The sequence below is a fragment of the Equus asinus genome, chromosome 21, assembly GCF_041296235.1.
Source record: "Equus asinus isolate D_3611 breed Donkey chromosome 21, EquAss-T2T_v2, whole genome shotgun sequence".
Taxonomy (NCBI): domain Eukaryota; kingdom Metazoa; phylum Chordata; class Mammalia; order Perissodactyla; family Equidae; genus Equus; species Equus asinus.
Genome location: NC_091810.1, coordinates 15,714,555 through 15,735,191, shown reverse-complemented (window position 1 = coordinate 15,735,191; position 20,637 = coordinate 15,714,555). Strand labels below are relative to the sequence as shown.

General features: G+C 37.6%; 1 protein-coding gene across 5 annotated transcripts in view; it reads right to left on the bottom strand.

The window, feature by feature from the left end:
• Positions 1-20,637, bottom strand: part of TMCC1 (transmembrane and coiled-coil domain family 1) — a 252,278-nt gene that overhangs the window by 91,509 nt on the left and 140,132 nt on the right. The window contains exon 2 of one of the 5 annotated variants that reach the window (XM_070492933.1): positions 3,824-3,918. The exons of the other annotated variants lie outside the window; for them this stretch is intronic. The gene's annotated coding sequence lies outside the window, so the exon portion shown is untranslated. The remainder of the gene's footprint in view (positions 1-3,823; positions 3,919-20,637) is intronic. 5 annotated transcript variants of the gene reach the window in all.

The window sequence follows — 20,637 nt, the reverse complement described above, 5'->3', positions numbered from 1 at the left end:
AAATGACAATAAGTAATTGAGAAGAGACAGATCTTTTGTACCGAAGAATTCCAAGTAATATATGTAGATAGTGCCCCCTCCAGGAGGTAAAGCATATAGGTGGGATGGATTCAGCAACTCACTTTTAGAGAATAAAGTATAAAAAGGGAAAAACAGTAACTTTACTGTGGAGAAGCCTGACATAACACTATCTTAACTAAGTGACCAAACCTTAACATCACCAGTGACACCATGTACTCTCTGATATGCCCTTTACCTGTGAGGAGAATAACCACAGTCTAATTGTAAGAAAAGCAAACTCAAATTGAGGGACAGTGTATAAAATACTTGATGAGTACTCCTCAAAACAGTCAAGCTCACAAAAAACAAGGAAAAACTGAAAAACTGTTATAGACCAGAGAAGACTAAGGAGACATGATAACTGAGAGCAGTGTGATATCCTGAATTAGACCCTGGGCAGGAGTTGGAGGGGGGAAAAGCCATTAATGGAAAAACTGGTGAAATCTGAATGAAATCTGGGCTTTAGTTAATAGTAATGAAGCAATGTTGGTTTCTCAGTTTTGAAAAATGTACTACAGAAATGTAAGATAATAATGTTAGGGGGAACTGAAACTGGGTTGAGAGGTGTATGAGAATACTGTACTTTTTTGGGGTAATTTTTCTGTAAATCTAAAATTATTCCAAAAGAAAAAGTTTATTTTTTTAAAAAAGACAAACTTTTAGGTTTGACATAAAGTCTTTCTGTGACACAAATTAGAGGCCTAAATTGCAGGCAATAGTAAAAGTTAATGCTTTTTAATATTCCATGATGTCAGCTTATTGATTCATTTACTCACTCACTGCTAACTGCATGACAAGCTCTGTGTTAGGTACTTGGGACAGAAAAATGAATAACACTTATGTGTGAGTGTAGACGTGGTAGAGTATAGAGGACTTTTTGCTGGTGTCTTATAAGGAGAAGGATCCTCTTAGGTTAGCAAGGTCTTAAATTAGCTTAGCAAGGCCTTAACAAATCAGAAGAGGAAGTATATAGTACAAGTTATGATAAACACAGGATGAAGATATTAGTACTTTAACCAATTCACTTGACCTCTGCTCTTCAGTTGTCTCATATATAAAATAAAATTAACAACAGTGTACCTGGCCTGAGGTAAGGGACTTCTATCAAAAGGCCTTGAAGGCCCCCTAAAGTAAAAAATATCTATGGTTCTGTTAAGTATTCAAATCTAATATTTTGTTTCTGCTTCTAAAGTCTCTAGTCTAATCTACCTAGACAGCTCTAACAGCTTCCTAACCAGTCTCCTTGCTTCCAGTTCCTCCCTTCCTGCAATCTATCCTACATAGAGCCACTAAAAATGAACTTTCTAGAGTACATATCATTCTACTGTTCAAAAACCTTTATGAGCATAATATGATCTGGTGTCCAAGCCCACGTCCCAGACCTACTTAACTAGCTGTGTGATGATTAGGAAGTCACTTAACATCTAGGAGCTTCAGGTTCCTTATCTGTAAAGTAGGGTACTTTCCTTACATGTTCTCAGGCTCACATAGGATAAAGAACATGACAGTATTCTGTAAATGTTAATTATGATGATTATTTTGAATCTCTCAGGCCTACCACATCAAATTTAAATCTTTTTATCCCAGCATTTAAACTTCCCCTTACTTAGCTGTACCTTACTTACTTATCTCTCTCTCACTCCTCACCAACCACCTATACAATCTCCTCTTCTCCATCTGAATCCTAAGAACCACTGCAACTGACTCCTCATTGAAGCTTTCCAACTCAGCATGCTCTCTCTATGAACTCTCTCTAATCTTTCCTTCTCACCGACCCCTAGTAAACATCTTCAAACACAATTCTCATAATTCCCCCTCCCTTAAAAACCTACAATGGCTTCCTGGTACCATTAGCATAAAATCACGGCTATAAATCAGATTACTGAAAAAACAATGGCTTGTTTTGCTGTTCTTAGTGAGCCTCTTTGAAATGTAATTAAAGAGAGAGTAGTTTTACAGTTTATTTCATCGTTTGTTTTCCTTAATTTAGCTGAGTTCATCTATTAGTTTCCAAATGATTTCATGTTGTGTCCTCCCAAATGAACAAGTTTGTGTGAGTTTTTTTCAGTTTATTCTCTTAACCATTTCTAAGTGTACAGTTCAGTAGTGTCAAGTATATTCACAATGCTGTGCAACAGATCTCCAGAACTTTTTCTTTTTGCAAAACTGAAACTTTGTACTCATTAAACAACTCCCCTACCAACCACCATTCTACTTTCTGTCTCTATGAATTTGACGGCTCTAGGGACCTCATATAAGTGGAATCATACAGTATTTGTCTTATTGGGATTGGCTATTTCGCTTAGCATAATGTCCTCAAGGTTCATCCACGTTGTTGCATGTGTCAGAATTTCCTTATATGTACTACATTTTGTTTATCCATCCATCAACAGATACTTGGTTTGCTTCCACCTCTTGGCTATGGTGAATAGTACTGCTATGAACATGAAAGGTTTGAGTATTTTAAGTGGTTAAAAAAAACAGGAAACACTTTAAACAAATTTACTCCTCCAAAATACTAGGTATCTCAATGCTTGCTCCATTATTCTTCCATTAGTGCCGTTTCAAGTGACTTGTGACTTGATACATCAAGCACTAAAATCACTACTTTAATTCTTACACTTGTCCACTATATAACCATTTTTGACATTTGGTTCTTAAATTACTATATTTTACCAACAATTCCAGCAGATGTCATTATTCCTCACCCTTTAGGGTCAGTCCTAGCATATCTTGAAGATTTCAGAGATAATATTCCTGTGCCTCCTTTCCACTTAATTGCATTACGCGAGTCTTAGGTGAAAAAGAGAGACTCTAAGAACAGATGAAAACAGGCAAGATTACTGGTAGAATGAGGTTAGATTCTTAAACTTGCCCTCAAAAGGTATTTAGTTTGCTCTTTTTCCTAACTTTTCAGTTTTTAAAATATCATGTAGAGCTCAAAAAACTAAGTGAAAAGCAGAGAAAATACACTATTCTGGCAATTTGATCCTGATAATACTTTGAGTAAGCTATGCTTAAAAAAGAAAGCAAGCAAGCTTCCCTTTTTCACCATCACCACCACAGTAGCTAATATTTAGTAACCGGTTCCTATTTGCTGGGGCTTTATTTTACATAGATTATCTCATGCAATTCTCACAACAAACCCAGTTGAGGAAAGTTCTGTTATTGAACTGCTTTTTACAGATAAGGAAACTAAGATTTAAAGACACTGAAGAATTTCCCCAAATCATAGTTACTAAGTGAAAAGCACCAAAATTTTAACTCAGAGATTGATTCCAGATCTCTCCTTAACCATTATGCCACAGAGCCTCTCCATCTGCCTATTTTGCTCACTCATGTTCTACTCCTGTGCTCTCTACATTCTTCAGATCAGTGTTGGTAGAACAGTTTATTAAAGAAGGTACATTAAAGTCTTCAAGATAATGAGGGGTTTTTTGGGGGGTGGGGTTGGGAGTGGGGGGAATTGCTGAAGTCTAAGAAAAAAAAGTTTGGATTTGTTTTTTGTTTTTGAAGGCTCACAGGAACTTCGTTCAACTTGAGGCAGGTTAAGGCCATGAGATACCTTTCATTTTAGGGATCTCTGAAATCCTAAATTAATCTGAATTAAGACATTTTGTATTTTAGCCACAGAATATAGAAGATGTTTATTCAGTTACCTTTTTAATATAAATCCAGTACTTATATGGACAAATATTTTCATGCCATTACCCCAACCACTAATGCAGTCAGGGGTTACTGCTTGATCACATGAACTCTGTACCTGACCAGACAGACAGCGATTTTTGTTGTTGTTGTTGTTTCTCCCTCCCCTCTTCTCACTTTTTTTGACGGAAAATATCTGAAATTTCTAAATACCTAGAAATATAAAAAAATGTTTTGTTAAACAGCTTATCTTATATTCTGAGTGGTTTCAAGTGCTTAACCAAACCCTGAGGAACATGTTTATAAAAATATCATTAACCTTATCTTGATTATTTAATAATTTTTAATAAATTATATTCAGAACTTAAGATAAGCTAGACATTGTGGTAGGTAGTAGACACATATTTAATTTACTCTTCACAACCATCCCTGGAGTTATTCCATTTTAGAGATGGCTATCTCTAGATAACGTACTGTTCCCTTCATTCATCTATAACAAGAGTTGAGAAGCATTTTCTGTAAAGGGCCAGATGATAAATATTTCAGCTTTGTTTTTCTGAGCCATATGGTCTCTGTTACAACTACCCAACTCTGCCTACCCAGCACTATGGGAAAGCAGCCATAGCTGATACATACAGGAATAAGCGTAAAAGCAGCCCTGTAGACAAAAGGTAAATGAATAGGCATAGCCATGTTCCAATAAAGCTTCATAAAAACAGATGGTTAGCCAGTCATAGTTCACTGACTCCTGATCTATATAATAGCATTCTTATCCTGGAATTTTGAGTTCTATAGTTCAGAGATACAATAACACTGACTCAATCAAATTTAGTTGTCCTGTCCCTTTGTCATCATCATCAAGCAGCTTCAGAGAATTTACTCAAGATTCAGGGTACCGTAAATCACCATGAAACATTTACTTATGAAAACAGTTACTGAGCATCTATAATATGACAGGCACTATGTCAGGAACAAAGCACAATCCTTGGTCTCAAGGAGCTTACAGTTTAATGGCAGAGACAGGCAAGCAAAGAGACCATTATCATATACAGTCTGATACAGATAAATGCAAAGTGTTAGGGGATAATAGAGGAAGAATACACAACTGAGACATGAAAGGAGACTTGAGTCAGAGAAGGTAGTCAAAGCAAAGCAAACAGAAAAATTTCAAACCCACTAAAGTTTTTGGACTCATAATCCATCAATGAGCTAAACAACTTAAGCTAACCCAGTCACAGCTATTTTAAACTGCCTGAAATATACAGGAATTTGTTTTTTTGGAATCAGCTTGTACCCTATGAGGATTTTAATAAAGTACCAGTCTTAGTTATTAATTTTACCCAATCTACTCACTAAAAATTTTTAGAAGACAGTTTACAATGAGAAGCAAAAATAAAACAATTAAAACAAGGATAAGAAAATATGTACCATATAAGGAAGTAGAGAAATAATTCATAAACTTAGACTACAGATACTACAGTAATTGCTAAAACTGGAATCTTCCTAGTAGACAAAACTAAAACCAAAATATGATGAGCTTCTTGTCTCATCTCATAAAAACACACTACATGGATTCTTTTAAAACTGGAATGCTTTTTTCCCTTCTGTTATGTTTACCATCTTCGCTGTTTTGCCATACCTAGAAAGGCTGCATCATCACTCAGCCTCTGCTTTTTTTTTTTTTTCAAAGATTGGCACCTGAGCTAACATCTGTTGCCAATCTTCTTTTTTTTCCTTCTCTTCCTCTCCCCAAAGCCCCCCAGTACACAGCTGTACATTCTAGTTGTAGGTCCCTCCAGTTGTGCCATGTGGGATACCGCCCCAGCACGGCCCAATGAGCGGTGCCATGTCTGCGCCCAGGATCCAAACTTGCGAAACCCTGGGGAGCCAAAGCGGAGGGCTCAAACCTAACCACTTGGCCACAGGGCCGGCCCCCAGCCTCTGCTTTTGATCAGTGGAAAGCACGAAGACTTGATGGTTTGCTAGGCCTCAAGATAAAAATTACAAAACATTCTCTCTTCAGACTTTAAACATGACCAAATGTCATAGTAAATTAAATGGAACAAAGGTTTCCCTTGATCTATTCTTTGATATTTCAAAAAGGCTGTGACTATTTCCCCCCTGCTATCATATGGTTGGTTAAGTACTTCCTTTCAGTTTGGTTCTGCTAACAAGGGCAGAACTTCTCTTTTCTCAATAATAATAATATATTGGATGCTATAGGGAAAGGAGGCTGATACAGTTCCTGTCAGCAGAACTATAATCAATAGGTTGCGAATGAAATTTTAAGTGGAATTATAAATTATTTAGCAATCTATGCACAAAGAAAATCATCCTTTATGGATATTCCCAAGTGAGTTTTTAAATTATTTCTGCTTGGCTTGGTCTTTTTAGGTGAAAGGTGGATAAAATGTGCAGCCTGCAACACTGTATTATTGATTCTATTCCAAAGTTTCAAACACTCAAACAAACAAAAAAAGCAAAAACCTGGATCTTTAGTTAAAAATGGAGGGATTTTAAGAGAAAAATAATATATATATATATTACTGAACAAGAGTTTTATTAATGAAACCATTAAACTATTACCTTAAGAAATCAGGCACAAATCTTATAATAAGTGAGGAAACGGTTATGAGCCTCTTATTAAAAATAGCTATGTCTTTAAAACTCTAAGAAATGGAGGAAAGAAAAAGAAAGAATGGGTAGAAAAAAATGCTTTTAATATTGATATTTTTTGGGGCTGGCCCGGTGGCGCAGTGGGTAAGTTCGCATGTTTCACTTCTCGGTGGCCCAGGGTTTGCTGGTTTGGATCCCGGGCGCAGACATGGCACCGCTTGGCAAAAGCCATGCTGTGTGGTAGGTGTCCTGCGTATAAAGTAGAGGAAGATGGGCATGGATGTTAGCTCAGCGCCGGTCTTCCTCAGCAAAAAGTGGAGGATTGGCAGTAGTTAGCTCAGGGCTAATCTTCCTCAAAAAAAAAAAAGAAAATTGATATTTTTCAGCATAAGATCCAGTATTTATTGGCAAACAACTTTCTTATACTCATAAATAAAATAATCAGGAGTGAGGGGGTCCTATGGTCTGAATATTTGCTTTTCCCCAAAAAATTCATCCCCAAAGTGATGGTATTAGGAGGTGGGAGTCTTTGGGAGGAGATTAGGTCATGAGGCTGGAACCTTCATGAATGAAATTAGTGCCCTTATAAAAGCAGCACTAAAAAGAGGCCAGAGAAAGCTTCCTTGACCCTTCTACCATGTAAGGTTACAGTGAGATGGCTGTTTACCAGGAAGTGGGCCCTCACCAGAAACCAAATCTGCCAGCACTTGACTTTGGGCTTCCCAGACTCCAGAACTGTGAGTAATAAATTTCTATTGTTTATAAACCATCCAGTCTATATTTTTTCTGTTATAGCAGCCTGAATGGACTAAGATGGAGGGCTTTATAGTCATCATCACAGTTTTCAAGATTTTTTTTTAAAGTTTTATTTTTCCTTTTTCTCCCCAAAGCCCCCAGTGCATAGTTGTATATTTTTAGTTGTGGGTCCTTCTAGTTGTGGAATGTGGGACGCCGCCTCAGCGTGGCTTGATGAGTCTGCGCCCAGGATCAGAACCGCTGAAACCCTGGGCCACCAAAGCAGAGTGTGCGAACTTAACAACTCGGCCACAGGGCTAGCCCCAAGATTTTCAGAATTCTAGAAAAAGAAAAGCTTATTTGACTCTATTCCCTTTCATGAATGATGTCATGAAAGACTGTCTGGCAAATTTAGATTAGCTGAGTGATGAATAAAACTGTAATTTCTTATAATTCAATAATTAGCAGCACAAGCTGTGGGAGAGGCACGTTCCAGTTAACCCAGAATTCGAAGGAAAATAGATGTCACAGTGTCAGAGCAATCTCTACCACATGCCACTAGGCCATCAGATTTCAGGGAGCTCTGGCTTGTGGAGCTGAACTATATTATTCGTGAATCTAGTCAGCATCCAACTTAATTCAATTGTCTAAAAATAAGAAGAAACTGGGCCTTCCCTGTAAGAGTTTGGGGATCTCTTATTTCTACTCTGAAAGTGAAAAAAAAAAAAAAACCAACTATCACCTATGTAGAAGATTTTGAGAGGAATTTTCTTGGACTCTGATGCAGACATATTTTTTTTTTTTAAAGATTTTATTTTTTTCCTTTTTCTCCCCAAAGCCCCCTAGTACATAGTTGTATATTCTTCGTTGTGGGTTCTTCTAGTTGTGGCATGTGGGACGCTGCCTCAGCGTGGTCTGATGAGCAGTGCCATGTCCGCGCCCAGGATTCGAAGCAACGAAACACTGGGCCGCCTGCAGCGGAGTGCGCAAACTTAACCACTCGGCCACGGGGCCAGCACCTGATGCAGAAATATTTGAAGCTAAATTTGTTTGGGCTAGTGTTCTCCTTAGAAGATCAAACCACTCCCACCAGGAGTAAATATAAAGACTGAAAGCTAAAGATGGGTTGCTGACTACTTGAAATAAGGAGCAAAGGGAAGGAGGACAACGCAATAAATGCCCTCCTCTTTTCTTTCTTCTGTGGAAATGGGAAAACTAAGTCAGAATAATTCTGCTTGATACAAACACTAATCCCTGTGTGAGCCAGAAGTGCTTAGTACCTCTGAGGGTAGACTGATACAAAGGAGAAAACTATGCCCTGATGTGTAAGGATGCCATGTCAGAGTGCTAAATTCATTCATTCATATACCCAGGCATTCATTCAAATATTTTGAGTTTATGGCATTTGTAAGGTTCTGTGCTAGTAATGCACAGAGAATAAATGATGACTGTGTTGCTGAAAAGCTGTATGGAAACTGACGCCTAATGTGAGAAAATGTACGCTTTAAAATATTTAGCACAATGCCTGGCACATAATAAGCAATCAACATATGTTAGCCACTATTGTAAAAAAATCAAACGGTTATTTAGATGACAAAACAATGTTCACTAAACAATTCTTAGGATAAATGCTTTTTAAAATCAACTTTATTTGGGACCAGCCTGGTGGCATAGTGGTTAAATTTTGCGTGTTCTGCTTTGGCAGCCCAGGGTTCACGGGTACAGATCTCAGGCATGGACCCACACCACTCACCAAGCCAAGCTGTGGTGGCGGTCCGCATACAAGAGAGAGGAAGACTGGCACAGATGTTAGCTCAGGGCCAATCTTCCTCACTGAAAAACAAATACAGCTTTATTGAGCTATAATTCACACATGAGAAGGCTCACCCATTTAAAGTGTACAATTCAGTAGTTTTTAACATATTCACAGAAATGTGCAACCATCACCACAATCAAATTTAAAACATTTTCATCACCTCAGAAAGGTACCTTGCACCCCTTACCCACCAGCCTCCCATTCTCCCATCCCTCCAGGCCCTAAGTAACCACTAATCCACTTTCTGTCTCCACAGACTTGCCTATTTTGGATATTTCACATAAATGGAATCATGTAATGTGCAGTCTTTTGTGATTGGCTTTTTTCACTTAATATATTTTTAAGGTTCATTCTTGTTGTAGCATATGTAAGTACTTCGTTTGAATGCTTTTTTAAAGGGAAGCCTTCTTCTGAAAAGCAAATAACCACTCCCTTATTTTAAAAATAAATATTTCAGTTTGCTTGAGATACATTATACTTACAACAGACGCCAGGACACAGCTCTTCTTCATAATTCAGTTTGAAGATATTTTATTACAACATAAAAATTTAAAAGTGCCCAAATCTAAACTTCTGAAAATAATTTTTTTAAATGCCCACATATTTAGACATAAGGACCTTAATGTGTCCATGAGTTTATTATAAAACAAAAACAAGTTTAGTGAGAAGTGCCTAGTGAGAAACAAATGATTTAAGCAACTAGATCTCGGTATTTGGTTTTCACTTATCCCACTGATTAGATGTTTCTTTCCCTCTCCTATTGTCCTCTGCCCTGAGAAACTTAAACCATCCATTCTTTTTCTAACTCAAGAATAACATTTGAGGACTAAATTGCAAAGAAAAACATGAATCTGGTTTAAGACTTTACAGCATAGTCCCAAATGAAACGAATCTATCTCACAAAAGACAATCAGTCTAAAATATAACCCTGCTATTTATTTAGTTTCAATTATTTTTATTCTCACACTTAGAAGAGCCAGGTAGGCAGGGTTTCTTCATCCATAAAATAAGGGGTTAGATTATGTAATCTTTAGGGTCTCTTCCATCTCCAAGAGACTATAATTTTCTCCTTTAATCCTTTTGAAAACAGGCATAAAGAGCTGTACTATGACTTGCTTGAGGCTAAACAGAAGCTTGTCAGCATGGCTAGGGTTAGACTCTTGATTCATCCCTGAATTCACTAGGAATATATAGAGAAGTGAGACTCAGTTCTGACCTCACAGAGTTCACAGTCTAGTAGAGGAGGAAAAACAGGTGAACAGTAATGGATGTGACAGTTTTAGATACATGGCCAGGAAAAGGTAAGGGGGTAAGAGCTGGCAATTTTGTCCTTGCTTCTTTCAAGCCCTTCAGATCTCCCTGCCAAATCTGATTATCTTACAAAGCAATCTAAAGGTTAGACCTCATACACTATGTTTTTACACTAACATCTAGAAACGACATAGTTTTACATTTTTATTCTTTACCAGGGGTAAAAACGAACCAAGAATAATTAAATCACACTTCTCTTCTTAGGGCACATAAGCAGTTATAGTGATTTAAAGATGAGGAAAAAATAGCAAAATTTATGTTTTAAATGCTCTTCATCATTAATCACAAACTCTCCCTGGATCGAAAGCAAGGAAGACTATTTTTGTCTACCATTTCCTTTAAAAATTAAAGGTCTTCCTTTAAGGTGATAATTACCAAAGGATTATTTTAGCCAACACACTCTTTACTTTCTCATTTTATTATGTTTGTCATGAATTCAAATGAGCCTACCCTGTACTGCCTTTTTGGTACAAAATGGAACTTTTATTTCCCTTATATTATTAAAGGGGAACATTCTGTCCTTGGCAAGCAAACAATTTTGTCTGAGGTTGATAACTATTTGGGGCTCCAAGGGATTCTGTAGTTATCTTAGGTCCAATTAAATGAAGAGCAAAAATTAAAACTGTAGATGTATTTATTGAGGCAGTAAGAACACAGGTTTGATATAATACTTTAAACACTATCAAAACACTCCTAAGCTACAGGTTTTAATTCTAAACCTTCATCAATTCAGAGAATCTAGAGAGTGTGAAAATTTCCCTCACCCACAGGAAAAACACTCTGAATTTTGGTTCAGGGATATTACAGGGTAAAACTGAATTTGCAAATACAATTTGTACACTTGAAGAAAAAGATAAAGTATAGTTAGGTTAAAACTAAGATTTAATTTCTTGTCCCCTAAGCAGTCATAATTACCAGTCTAATAAAAATGAAAAGATGTAGACAATGGAAACATCACTGGCACTGCCCTTGGGAGATTAAATGAATCAATTAAAAAAATGTGTGTGCTAGTAGTTTTCTGTCAACGTGATACTACCAGAATACAATTTATCAAAATCTCTGGATCTCTGATGGCCACCTCTCTAATGCTTCCTTAATTCTAATGGTCTCCAATTAGAATACTCTCAGAAATGAACTTGATCATAGGGGAGAATTGTGGGAACAGCAGAGGAGAGGTATTATAGGAAGGAAGCATCTGATCTTGGCTTAAAGAATGGGAAAGATTTGGATAAGGTGTTTGAAAGTGGGCTAGGAAAGGAAAGGGAGGATAAAGTGATCCAGGCTGTAAGAAAAACCTGAGTGAAAAACAGAGTCAACAAATACAGAGGCTGTATGGGAAACACTGAACAACTTGATCTGGCTGAACGTTAGGCTCACTGGCTAACGAAGTTAGGTTAATTGGTGGTAGGTCACGAAGGGGCTTAAACAATAACCTGAGGAATATGATTTTCCCTCTGAGCAGAGGAGGAGCAACTGAAGGCTGTATGGCAGGAGAAAGACTGTAAAAGACATAGTTTATAAGATTTATGTGGTGTATGGGCAAAACAGATTTGGGAAAGGCAAAGCTGGATATGGAGGAGGCAATAATTTAAAAGCCATTTTAATTGTCTTGTGAGAAGTGATTCTGGCCCAAACTAGGTTCGTGGCAATAGGAACATTTAAGAAAGTACAGATTTACATGACATTTTAATTACAGAAGTAGAATAACTCAAGTGTAGGAGACACAGAAGACAAAAAAATATCAAAAATGCAAAAAATATTTGCAATTTATTTAGAAGAAAAAAAGCTACTATCCTTTCTACATAAAGAAAAAGATCCACAACTCTGTAGAGACTGAAAAAAATATCCACAGAAAAAGAAATACAAATGGCCTGTAAACACATGAAAAGATGTTCAACACTGCTCACAATAAAACAGATACAAATGAAAATTACACAAAGATACCGTCTCTCATCTATCAGATTGACACAAATTAGAAAGATACAATCTGCTGTATTGGTAAAGTAGTAAGGAAACAGGCACTCTCAGATACTGTTGGTGGGAATGCATAATAGTACAACCCCTTTGAAAGGAAATAGAATCTAGCAAAGTTATTCTCATTTCTAGAAACTTAACCTAAGGACACACTGGTAAAGAATATCAAAAGACAAGCCTATTTACTGTAGCAGTATTTGTAATAGAAAAAGTATACTAGAATAGTACACTAACATATTTCTAAGATACATGTATGCATGAGTGTGTGTGCATGGTAAATATATTTACACATTTGTTTATGCTTTAAAAAAAGATGGAAAGCAAAGCCCCCCCAACTTCCAGCAAAAAAAAGTTTGGAGGAAAGAGGGGTGGAAGGGACAAGCAAAGAAAGCTAGACTTCTCTGAATGCACCTTGCTTTGCAGATTTGACTTTGGAACCATGTAAATGTTTTATATAATTATAAAGTCAAATTAAATCAAAATGGAAATATATTTCTAAATGTAAAAAGTGAAATGAAACAAATAAGCCGAACAACATCAAGTTGGTAAATTTACAATACAAAAGAGAATTCTTTTAAGTGACTTTAAAACATATTTTTACTGCACTTTGCATCTTAAAGACAAAAAGAACTACAAAGAAATATTAAACTGTTTTCAGTTGTCATATTGGCACAACACAGTGGCAATGAGCATACTTAGTGCTCAAAATCGTCTCTAAATACTAAAAGGAATCAGGGCTCTTTGGAAGAACATAGCTGATTATAGGTCTGGAGAAGAAAACAGTTTCTTGGCTTTTGTGATTACATGAGGATTGCTGGGGTCATGTCAAAAAGTCTACGGGCCACTTCCAAGAACAACATTATTTAGGGCACTACCAGTTTATTATTTAGCCAGAGGTATCAGTTTGTTTATGAAGTACATATATTGAATGTTCTTTCTATAAAAATGTCAGTAGGCTGAATAAATTATCATACCTAAAATGTTATGAATCTTCTATTAATATACTACCTTTCTTTCTTCTTCTGTTTTTTTTTTTTGTTGGTGAGAAAGATTCACCCTGAGCTAACATCTGTTGCCAATCTTCCTCTTTTTGCTTGAGGAAGATTCTCCCTGAGCTAACATATGTGCCAATCTTCCTCTATTTTGTATGTGGGTTGCTGCCACAACATGGCCACTGATAAGTGGTGTAGGTCTGTGCCAAACCTGGGCCGCTGAAGCAGAGTGCACCAAACTTAACCATTAGGCCACGGGGCTGGCCCCAATATACTACCTTTCTTATCACAGATCACCTTCACCAAATGCATATTAAGGATTTAAAAGTTAGAAGTATAATGGTGAATGTAGATAGCATCCCTGCCTTCATGAAGCTTACAGTCTAGTGGAAAACAATGGCAATTCAAAATACTGAGACAGCACCCTGGTGGAAAGTGGTACAGGGTAGGTGCCAAGAGAATACAAAAGATGGGCAACTAACTTAGAGCTGGTGAGTCAGAAAGCGTCTCTGGGGAAATGACATCTAAGCTGAGACCCAAAGGACATTCAGGAGTTTGTTAGGGATAGATACTGGAGAGTGGGCAGCGAGAGGATTAGGAAAAGAGAACAAGTGCAAAAACAGCTGGAGCATGACTCACTGAGGAACAAATAGTAATTCAGTGTGATTTGTGGGTAGCAAGGGTGGGAAGGGTGAAAGATGAGGCTAAAGAGGTTAGGAGTGGCCAGGTCATAAAGAATTTCTATAGAGCATGTTAGGAGAGTTTCAACTTTATCCCAAGGAAGTCAATGAAGAACTTTCAGGAGAGAAAACCCTTTCTTAAATCTGTCTGCAGCATCAGAAGGAATTAGACAGAGGAATGATAGAGAAGGAAAGGAGATCAGTTAGAAGACTGCTGTAGAAATCCAGGCATGACACAGGGGATGGAGATATGTGCTTTTAAATGCCTGATATTTGAGAGATATTTAGGAAGTAAAATCAACGACTTTTATTGGTTGCGAGAGCATGCAGGGAAAAAGATAAGAAATTGAAGATAATGTCTAGGCTTCTGCCTTAAGCGACTGGGTACATAGGGGATGACATTTAAGAAGAAATACTAGAAAAGAAGTAGGTTTGGGAAAAGAAAGGGTTGGGGGAGAGAAGAATTTTGACCATGTTAAATATTGGGCAACTGAAAAACATCCCAGAGGAGATGTCAAGTAGGCAACTGACTTTTCTTCTCATTTCCCACATTCAATCCATCACCAAATCCTGCCAAGTCTACCTTCAAATATAGCATAAATCTGTCCACCTCTCTTCATCTCCACTGTTAACCATTCTATTGCAAAGCATCATTATCTCCCTCTGTAGTCTCCATGAGTCCATTTCTATTATCTAGTTTCCATATTGTAGCCAGAGTGATCCTTTTAAAATATAAATCAGATCACATTACTCTTTATTTTAACCCTTGAAGGGCTTCCTATTGAATTTTAGAATGAAACCAAGCTCCTTACCATAGCCAGAAAAATTCCTCTGTGATATGCAACCTCTGTCATCTCCTATCAATTACTCTCACTTATTAAGCCTTTCCTACACTGGCCAAGTTCTCTGCTTTTAGAACCTTTGCACTAGGGAACTGCCCCACTTCCCTTTATTCCTCTTTCCCTCTTCAACACACAAGTCTTGTTCTTGTCCTTTAGATCTCATCTCAAATATCACCTCCTCAGAGAGTCCTTCTCTAACCACTTTCTATCACATTACCTTGATTTACTGTCTTTGTAGCACTTAGAATCTATAATCTTGTTTATCTATTCCCTACAGCAGAAGCTCCATGAGAACTGAAACTTTGTTTATCCTTTTCACTGCTATACTTTGTGCAGATGGTACAGAGTTGATCTTCAATAAATGTTTGTTGAATGAATCAACAAATAAATGAATAAAATAAATGGAATTGAGGGGCCAGCCTGGTGGCACACAGGTTAAGTGCACACGTTCTGCTTCAGCAGCCTGGGGTTCGCCAGTTTGGATCCCGGGTGTAGACATGGCACCGCTTGGCAAGCCATGCTGTGGGAGGCGTCCCATATATAAAGTAGAGGAAGATGGGCACGGATGTGAGCTCAGGGCCAGTCTTCCTCAGCAAAAAGAGGAGGACTGGCAGCAGTTAGTTCAGGGCTAATCTTCCTCAAAAAAAAAAAGAAAGAAAGAAAGAAAGAAAGGAAGGTCAGCTCAGAAGGAAAATCTCAGCTGGAGATACTGATTTGAACATCTTCCACATGTGAACGACAAAATATGCCAAGGAAATAGATATTACTCATGGGAAGTAAAGAGAGAGAGTAAAAAAGAGGGTTTGAGACAGAGCCTGGGGGAACATCAACATCTACAGGATAAGCAGAAGAAAATGGGTACCCAAAAAGGAGCAAGAAGGAAGGGCCAGAGAAAAAGGAGGAAAACCAGAAAATATTCCCAAAGTGCTGAATGCTGTAGAAGAGCATTCTTTGTTAGAAAGGCAGCTTGGCATTAAAGAAAAGTATGTAGTCAATGGAGTCAGATATATATATTCAACAAACATATCTATTAGGCACAGTTCCATGTGCCAGGAACTATGCTAGAGTTGGGACATAAAATTAAACAAGAAAGGGGGGCTGTCCCCGTGGCCGAGTGGTTAAGTTTGCGCGCTCCGCTGCAAGCGGCCCAGTGTTTCGTTGGTTCGAATCCTGGGCGCGGACACGGCACTGGTCATCAAGCCACGCTGAGGCAGCGTCCCACATGCCACAACTAGAAGGACCCACAACGAAGAATATACAACTATGTACTGGTGGGCTTTGGGGAGAAAAAGGAAAAAAAATAAAATCTTTATAAAAAAAATTAAACAAGAAAACAGATCAAACACTGTTTAACACTTTCAAAGACTGGTACAATCTTCTCTTAGTGTGCCATGAGCAAGTCTCAACTGAATCTTCATTATCACAACTGCTGAGAGGATTAAATGAGGTATTGTTCATAAAGTGCTGAGTAAATATCTGCAACAATTATGCATCCAATAAATCACAGCTACTACTCTTCACTGATGGAAAAAATGTACAAAAAATAGCACACTAGAGCAATTCACAGTAATCTTCCTAGGGGAATAATCTGACTTAAAAATGCATATCTATTCTGAGAATATTAAAATAAGCAAAGGGACAGGATTCTTTATGGGGAAACTACTGAGAGGTACCATATCTCAAGGTTTTTTCCAAGATTCCAGTTTGGTTTCAGCACAGGTACAGCAGCATTTAAGTGACTTAAAAGTAGGTCAGCCGACTCACTTTAGTGCACAGCTATTTACTCAGCTCCCTACCTCCCAGATACGACGCGGAGAAAGAACATACACCTGCCTTCTCCCTCAAAACACAAGTTCCTTAGGCTTTTCTTATTCTATAACAGACTTCTTGACTTTTCTAAAACTAGACAGGTTAGAAGGAAAAGTACAGTATCACAGCCCAGTTATATCTCATCTTTTGTGCTTTTATTTTGCTAAATTATATACTTTGGTTATTCCCATGACAGTCAAGCGGCTCGCCTGTTTTTAAATAAAGAACAAAAGTAAACTGAGCTGAAAGAACACAGATTCCTCAGAAACACTAAATAAGAGAAAAATGCCAGACTATTTCTCACTTAAATTCCAATTGGGAACATGAGGCTGAAACACCATTGACAAATAGGAACCTTTACTTTGCATGCCATGCAATCCAAACCCCAACCCAAATGCCTCCTTCCAACCCGCACACACTACTTTCCATTGATTTCCCTCTACTTTAGTTGCTGCCTAATCTCTAAGCCATCAAGGCTCCAGTGATATCTTCTGGCCAAAGGAAAATTATTTTCCTTGCTTTTCTTTTGTTCTTCTCTAACAGACTGCTAGTTCTTTTGTCCAGACCATGTGGGCAGCAGGGCTAAAGGCCTTCTGCCAGTCATACATGCTTAGCAAGCAAAAAGTAAACAAGACACATTCTTCTAAGCTGAAATGTTCTAAAAGCAAACTATAGCATTTAGGTTTCTGAATACTTTCAGGGAAATAGTCTATTTACTAGAGTACATTAATAGACTAGGGTCTGGAATAAAAATTAACCAATTCAAAATTTAACCACAGAGCAAAGTTTTCATTTAATATTAAGGTCAAAAGAATATGAAATTGGAAAGCAAGAGAAATCTTAATCATGATTTTATCACTAAGCAATTGTGCTTGTGCCTTTGTTTACTGGTTGATGAAATAAGGTGAAAAATATTTTTCCCTTTTCTGTCTTCAAAATAGGTTAAATTTCATAATATCTGATCTCCCTATAGTAGAGCCTAATTGCTAGAAGTATACTACTTTCTCAAGGTAATATGCTCTCTTTAAAAAAATTATTAAAACAGCCTAACTCGATCCTAACAGGGTTTTGTTTTGCTGTTTGTGGGTGTTTTTTTCTTCTGAGAATCTAGCATTAAATAACTATATTTTGAGTTGGCAATTCATTCGGAATTCAATGACTTACAGCAGAAGCACAACATTCTCCATCAGTAAATCAACTAAGAGTGGTCTTGGGTTGGTAGCAGAAATTGAACACCAAGATATAATTTCCAGCTTTAAACTCCCTTGCCAGATTTTCTTTCTAAGACATCACTGCAAAATTAAAAGATCTCTTATATTTTAACTTTAAATTTCCCACACATGGCTAAAGCCAAGGAAGTCTCTTAAGATCATTTTTTTCTAATTAACAACCATAATACAAAACAATCTTGTGGGTTCTTAACAATCTTAAATTCTCTCTCTCCAGGTTGCATTTTCATCATTAGTATTCAACATTTCACTAAAAATTCTCTTTCTAATATGACATCATATATATATAGCATAGCATATATACAGCATCTTATATATATATATAGGAAGATTAGCCCTGAGCTAACATCTGCTGCCAATCCTCCTCTTTTTGCTGAGGAAGACTGGTCCTGAGCTAACATCCATGCCCATCTTCCTCTACTTTATATGTGGGACACCTGCCACAGCATGGCTTGACAAGCGGTGCGTAGGTCCATATCTGGGATCTGAACCAGCAAACCTGGGCTGCTGAAGTGGAACGTGTGAACTTCACCACGCCACCGGGCCAGCCCTGACATCATATTTTAAAGACGTAAAAAAGTATCATCTGTGGTTCCTTTTTTTGGGAGGAGGGAATCAGAGAAAATTCTTACCTCCCTCCCCCCCCACTTTACGGAGATATAACTGACATATTGTGGCATGCTTAACTTACATAGCAGTTGGTTCTTTAACATCATGGTAAATATCCTAAAATAGTGGTGGTTAGGTAATTAAAGGTTATAAAAAGAATATACTCAAAGTCTTCATGCTAAAGATTTGCTTCTCTGAATTCCTTTTAGATCTTAGCAAATCAAGTGGCCTGAAGAATAGGAAATATTATGAAGTCATATCTTTCCAGTAAAATGCCAATCACACCAGCAACCTATATCTTAAACAAAAACAGAATAACGTGCAGTAAGGCATGGCGCTTTCTGTACAAACACAGTGAGAAGGTTTGGTCACTAAATAGTTTCAGTAGATCTAAGGACTATTTCTGGCTCCACTGATGATATATCCTATAATCTTGAGTCAATTACTTCATCTTCCTAGGTAGCAGTAAGATGAAGATAATACCACTTTGTCACTTTTATCCCCTGTTTCTCATGCCAGAATAGTTTATTCGATGGTATTTCTGGAACCAAAAGAACTTTGGTTTGATTTTATTGCCTTTTCCAATTGCATCCCATTTCACTCCCCTTTTTTCATTGCCAGGCTTCTCAAAGAAGCTGCCCACACTTACTAACTCCATTTCCTTACCCCGTATTCCACTTTCTCATCACTCTGTTATCTAGCTTCCATCCTACTCTACTGAAATTATATTTCTTAATAAGACTTTATTGTTTCTCCAACGTACTGGGAAAAGCAGTAAATTGAAGGGATCAGAAGAGAATTTAGGTTCAAGCCCTCAATTTGAGATTTACAAGCTGTGTATATTTAAGCATTTCATTTCACATCACTGAGCGTCACTTTCCTCAAAAAATGAACAGATTAGATGATAACCTCTAGGGTCTCTTCCTCTACCAAACCTACAGTTGTATGACTAAATTCAACGAGTTGTCTTCTTTAATTTTTCTTCGGCATTGGCCTCTAATCACCACCTTCACTCCTCTGTAATTTGCTCAAAACTTTTCCACTCATGACTTTAAGTACTATCTCTAAGCTAATATCAGCACCATTACCTAAACTCAAATTCTCTATTTCCAAATACAAAATCTCTCTACTTAGCCATTCTATCTTCACCAAAACCACAATATACTCAAACCAACAAACCACCCTTCAGCTTGCCCAAATATCTTATTTCCTTAATAATTTGATTTCTCATTACCCAGAGTCTTGGCTTAAAATGCAGATCTGAGTCTTCCTTCTTTCATCTCATTTTCATTAAATTCTGTTGATCTTTCCTTCTAAATAACTGATAGTCTCCCTTTTTTTTTTTTTTTTTTTAAAGATTTTATTTTTTCCTTTTTCTCCCCAAAACCCCCCGGTACATAGTTGTGTATTCTTCGTTGTGGGTTCCTCTAGTTGTGGCATGTGGGACGCTGCCTCAGCGTGGTCTGACGAGCAGTGCCATGTCCGCGCCCAGGATTCGAACCGACGAAACACTGGGCCGCCTGCAGCGGAGCGCGCGAACGTAACCACTCGGCCACGGGGCCAGCCCCGATAGTCTCCCTTTTTAAATTTCATCATTCATGGCTGGATTACTCTAAAGACCTACTACTTGTTCTCTCAATTGTAGTCTATTCACTCTCCAAACCATCCAATACATATTCTCTTTAACTGTCCAATATTGTAGCCATTGAACCACAGGTGGCCATTTAAATGAAAATTAAATAAAATTTAAAATTCAGTTCTTCAGTCACACTAGTTACAGCGTAAGTGCTGAACAGCCACATGTGGCTAGTGACTATTATACTGGGCAGCACAGATACAGATACATTCCCATCCTCACAAAAAGTTCTATTGGAAGGAGCTGTAATTTTAGACAAAACTTTCTAGCACACTATTTACATCATGGGTTTTCTTCTACTTAACAAAATGGGCTGGATTGCTAACATGTAATCAAACCAGTCCAAAAATCTTTATCCTGATATCTAAATCATTCAGGTTTAGCTTCGCCAAACATCCTTGTACATTTTCTTTGCCAACACATACTCTGTTAGACAAGCTGTTTTCACTAATCATGTAGGGCACTGTGCTCTCATTAGCACATTCTCATTCAATAAATTAGCGAACTATGTGTGAGACACTTCCAGGTTCTCGGGATACCGCAGGGAAGAAAACAGACAATAATCTAATTCTTCTCCTCTCACTGGCTCTCTGCCCATCTGTCTTTCAAAGTGTATCTCCTTTAAGTTCTCCTAGTTTACCTTCCCTTTTTAAGTATTCAGAGCACTAGCATATAGCCCAGAT